The sequence below is a fragment of the Molossus molossus genome, unplaced genomic scaffold, assembly GCF_014108415.1.
Source record: "Molossus molossus isolate mMolMol1 unplaced genomic scaffold, mMolMol1.p scaffold_m16_p_9, whole genome shotgun sequence".
NCBI classification, from domain to species: Eukaryota; Metazoa; Chordata; class Mammalia; order Chiroptera; family Molossidae; genus Molossus; species Molossus molossus.
The window spans coordinates 51,086,195-51,092,136 of record NW_023425403.1 but is presented as its reverse complement, the minus strand read 5'-3'; the positions used below and the strand labels follow the sequence as shown (position 1 = coordinate 51,092,136).

General features: G+C 35.0%; 1 pseudogene; it reads left to right on the top strand.

Moving 5' to 3' along the window:
* The first annotated feature begins 1,043 nt into the window (after positions 1 to 1,043).
* Positions 1,044 to 2,440, top strand: LOC118623047 (annotated as a pseudogene).
* The last annotated feature ends 3,502 nt before the right edge of the window (positions 2,441 to 5,942 follow it).

Genomic DNA, 5,942 nt, shown 5'->3' with positions numbered 1-5,942 from the left:
CTCAAGTATACCTTTGGCAGTTTGAGCTGACATCCTCCAGCCCACAAGCCATCCTGGAAAATAAGCCATCTGACAGAGGGCTGAAGGGTTCTTATTTATACAGCAAAATGTTGCAAATAACCTCATATGCAGGTGGCATGAAAACTACTGATTTAGCTTTTTGTCTTTTGTGCTATTTTATGAGAATCTTTGAAGGTTGACTAGAACGCATCATTCTGCAATCATGGCCACAGAGGTTATTGTATCCAGTTATTCTGCTACACCTGATTCAGAAACAAGTTCACTGAATGGCAACATAAATAGGCTTGAGTATGTTTGTTTAAAATTAGTTTTAAATAGACTTTCTGCAAAAAATGATTTCAGGGGTAAAAAGGCAAAAGAAACGCTTGAAAGAGGACAATTTATAGTATGTTAGAAGAATAAAATAATTGGAACACAGTTTCAGGAACTTACACAACTGACTGGTTGATCCATGAGTAGGGGGGTGGGGAATAGTTTGTTGTTTTACATCACTGGGAAATAGTACGGTTGTTTATTACACAGCAGTATTGAAATAAGAACTGACAGATAGAACTCAAAGCATAAAATTATCATGAGTGGGGATTTGTCAGTTAACAAGAGATTTCAATAATTCCTGTGCTATGGGAGCAGATGTAGGTACAGTAACTGATGAACCAAAGTGAAGGAAACTATGGCCCGGAGTACAAGTGGAGGAGGAGCAGACTAACCAGTAAAGCTCTGGAGAGTCCGCACATGCTAGTGACAGCAAAATACAGAGATGAGGCATGGGGCTCAACTAAAGGCACAGATACCACCTTCATTCTCAAGTGCAGAACTAGGTGTCTATTCTCCATGGAGAGAGAAAGAAGAGGAGTAAGAAAGAAAAAGGAAACAAGATGGAAATAAAGAAAAGAAAAGATAAAAGATTAAACCACAAATCTCTTCTTTTAAAAAATTGAATCTGGGGGAAAACAAGACCCTACAGTTGCTTTGAGTGATCCTGTAGCTGGCTCTGCAGGACCAGGTCCTTAAAGGTAGCCATCATGGCTGAAAGTAGTGATGAAAAACAGGCTACTCTGGAGGTCAAAATCTGTCATCAAATTGAGTATTACTTTGGTGATTTCAATTTGCCACCGGACAAATTTTTAAATGAACAAATCAAACTGGATGAAGGCTGCGTACCTTTGGAAATAATGATAAAATTCAATAGGTTAAATTGTCAAACAGACTTAAATGTAATAGAAGAATTGAGCAAATAAAAGGCAGAATTCATGAAAATAAGTGAAGATAAAACTAAAATCAGAAGATCTCCAAACAAAACCCTCCCTGAAGTGACTGATGAGTATAAAACTGATGTAAAGTCCCCATAACTTGACTTTGGGTAATGGACACACAACACAGTGTACAGATGATATGCTGTAGAATTGTGCACCTGAAACCTGTATAATTTTGTTAACTAATGTCATCCCAATAAATTCAATAAAAAGGAAAAAATAAAAATAAGTAAATAAATAAAAATTATGTAAAAACAGATCTGTTGATATTAAAGGCTTCCCTACTGATGCAACCCTTGACAGCATAAAAGAATGGTTTGAAGATAAAGGTCAAATTCTAAATATTCAGATGAGAAAAACATTGCACAAAGCATTTAAGGGATCAATGTGTTGTGTTTAATAGCACTGAATCTACGAAAAAGTTTGTGGAGATTCCTGGGTGAAAGTACAAAAACACAGATCTGGTAATACTTTTTCAGAGAGATTACTCTTCAAAAAAAAAGAGGAGGAGGAGGAGAAAAAAAAAGAAGTAGAAGAATAAGAGGAGGAGGAGGAGGAAGAAGAAGAGGAAGAAAGCAAAGTAAAGTGGAAGCTAAATTACAAGCTAAACAAGAGAAGAAGAAAATTAAAGGTTAGCTAAAAATGCTGAAATGATATCTCTAGAAGAAAAGACTGGTCACTTGTTGAAATATTGGGGGGCCTAGATGCATGTTTTTTTCTCAAATCATGGTGAAATAAAATGGATAGACTTTATCAGAGGAGCAAAAGAAGAAATACTTCTGTTTAAAGAAAAAGCTATGGAGCACTGAATTAAGCCAAAGATGGAAAAAATGGTAATCTATAATTAAGGAACAATGAAGTGACATGGAAAGTACTAGATGAAGAGAAAAAAGGCATTGAAAAAAATCATAGAAGATCATCAGAAATCCCTAAACAAATGGAAGTTTAAAAATTTCTGATTTAAAGGGAAAGAAAAGGGAAATAAAGCTACCCAGACTGGTCTGCTAAAGGAAACATACAGTTTCAGGGCTAGAAAACTAAATGATAGTGATGATGAATGTGATGAAAATGGTGCATCTGGACCAGCAAAAAGAACATAAGAAGAAACAGACAAAGAAGAACCAGCATCAAAATAGCAGAAAACAGAAAATGGTGCTGGAGACTAGCAGTTTAATAAATAAATTTTTTATTCATTTTAATTAGAATTTTAAAAAGAAAAATCAAATTAGATGCACCTCAATATCCACCTGTAAGAAATAAAAAAACTTTTGTTCTTTAATTTGTCTATTCTTGTTACTCAAATAAGGATTCTTTATGTATAGTTCTGTTGTTTCAGATGATCCAAATATTAAAAGAAAGATTCTTATATTAAATCGCCTTTATAATATGAGAATCTATTAGTATAAACTAATAAAATATATACTCTAAAAAAAATAAAAAAATAAATCTGGATAAAGCCAGGGCAAAAATTGTGGGTGTAGGCACCTAAAAGCAAAGCCTCCCACATTCTGTGTTAATGTATGAATATTGAGCCCAATATACTGGTGACTCCTGTCTACTCACCATGAACTGAAGCCTGACAGCTGACGCGACCCAAACATGCCCAATATCTCAAAGCAAACTTGAACATGGCAATATTTTTAAATTAAAAATATGATACTGGTAAAAGCTAGTATAATTGTATTTTTAATTTATAGCTCTTTTGTTTTCATTAATATTTATAACCCAGTTGTATAAAACAATATTTATAAATTATGCTAAGGGCATAAAATGTATACAGATGAAATTTGTGACAATAACATCAAGGAAGTTATAGAACTGGATAGGAGTGGAGTTAATGTATAATATTGATGTTCAGTTGGTATCAATTTAAACTAGATGGTATTAACTTAAGATAGTAACCATCATTTCATTCCTATGGTAACCATAAAGAAAATAGATTTTAGCCCTGGCCAGTTTGGCTCAGCATTTAGAACATTGGCCCGCGGAACAAAGGATTACGAGTTCGATTCCCAGTCAAGGGCACATACCTGGCTTGCAGGTTTGATACCCAGCCCCAGTTGAAGCTGTGTGGGAGGCAATCAATTGATGTGTCTCTCTCACATTGATGTTTCTCTCTCTCTCCCTCTCTCCCTTCCACTCTATCTAAAAAAATCAATGGAGAAATATCCTCTGGTGAGGATTAACCCACCCCCCCCAAATATTTTTTTAATATACAGAAAATAAAATGAAGAGAGAATCAAAATTGTTCACTAGGGAAAAGGCACTACGGAGGAAATAAGGAAGAAATAAGATGTAAGACCTATATAAAACAAATAGCAAAATGGCAGAAGTGAGTCCTGCATCATCAGTTTGAACCAGTGATTCAAAAAACAAATTACTAAGAAAATTAAAAAATACCTTCAGACAAATGAAAATTAAAATACACCATACTAAAATGTATGGAATATAGTGAAAGCAGTACTCAGAGAAAATGCATAACTGTAAACACCTACATTAAACTCACCAGTTAAAAGTCAGAGATGACAAGATAATTTTTTTTAAATGACCAACTGTATGCTGCTTACAAGAGATTTCTGTTTATTTTTTTTATTAATTAATTTTTGTTACAGATGTTTCTCCTTTTTCCCCCACTGATTCCCCCCTCCCTCTCCCTCCCTGCCCTTGCCCCAGTTTGTTGTCCATGTCCACTGTTCATGCATACATGCATATAAGTTCTGTGGTTTATCTCTCCCGCACCACACCCCTCTTTAGGGGATTGTCAGTCTGTACCCCACTTCCGCATCTCTGGGACTACCCCATTCCTCAGACTGTTATGAAACACTAGACCAAATGGATTTAATAGATATCTACAGAGAATTACACCTCAAAACTACAGAATTCACATTCTTCTCAAGTGCACATGGGACATTCTCAAAGTTAGAGCACATGATAGGACACAAACTAAATCTCTACAAGTTCAAGAAGATTGAAATCATATCAAGCATCTTCTCAGATCACAATGCCATGAAAGTAGAAATCAATTGCAACAAGAACATGCAAAGACATTTGAACACATGGAGGCTAAATAGCATGTTATTAAATAATGGATGGGTTACCAAGGAGATCAAGGAAGAAATTAAAAACTTCCTGGAAACCAATGAAAATGAACACACAACAACACAAAATCTATGGGATGCAGCGAAAGCAGTTCTGAGAGGGAAGTTCATAGCACTACAGGCAATGTTACCTCTAGAAACAAGAAAAATCTCTATTAGACTATCTAACCTAACAACTTAAAGAACTAGAGAACAAACAAAAAGAAAACCCAGAGCAAGTATAAGGAAGGAAATTGTAAATATCAGAGCAGAAATGAATGACATAGAGTCCAAAAAATCAATTCAAAGGATCAATGAAACAAAGAGCTGGTTTTTTTAAAAGATAAACAAGATTGAGGGACCATTAGCTCGACTCACCAAGAAACAAAAAGAGAGAACCCAAATACACAAGATCAGAAATGTAACAACTGACACCACAGAAATACAAAAGATCATTAACAACTACTATCAACAATTATATGGCAACAAATTCGACAATCTAAGCAAAATGGACAAATTTCTGGAAACACATAGTCTCCCAAACTGGACCCAGAAGAGATAGAAAACTTGAACAGATCAATAACAGCTAAGAAAATTGAAGAAGTAATCAAGACTCTTCCAGCAAACAAAAGCCCAGGCCAGGGTGGCTTCACGGGGGAGTTTTACCAAACATTCAAAGAAGAACTAACACCTATTCTTCTCAAAATATTTCAAAAAATTCAAGAAGAAGGACTTCCAAACTCGTTTGATGAGTCAGCATAATTCTAATTCGAAAACCAGAAAAAGACATTACAAAGAAAGAAAACTACAGGCCAATATCCCTGATGAACATAGATGCCAAAATCCTGAACAAAATACTAGCAAATCGGATCCAGCAATGCATCAAAAAAATTATTCACCATGACCAAGTGTGATTCATCCCAATGATGCAAGGTTGGTACAAAATTCGCAAATCAATAAATGTGATACACCACATAAATAAAATGAAGAATAAAAACCACATGATCATAGCAATAGATGCCGAAAAAGCCTTCAACAAAATCCAGCATCCATTTCTGATAAAAACACTCAGCAATGTAGGAATAGAGGGATCATATCTCGACATAATAAAGGCCATATATGAAAGACCTACAGCCAACATCATACTCAATGGGCAAAAACTAAAAGCATTTCCCTTAAGAACAGGAACAAGGCAAGGATGCCCACTTTCACCACTCCTATTTAACATAGTACTGGAAGTCTTAGCCACAGCAATCAGACAGGAAGAAAAAATAAAAGAGATCCAAATTGGAAAGGAGGAAGTGAAATTGTCACTATTTGCAGATGACATGATACTATACATAGAAAACCCCAAAGACTCCATCAAAAGTTTACTAGACTTAATAAATGAATTTGGCAAAGTAGCAGGATACAAAATTAATGTCAAGAAATCGATGGCATTCTTATACACCAATGGTGAACTCACAGAAAGAGAAACTAAGAAAATAATCCCATTTACCATTGTGGCAAAAAAATTAAGATACCTAGGAATAAACTTAACCAAAGAAATAAAGAACCTATTCGCGGAAAACTACAGGTCATTGAAAAAAGA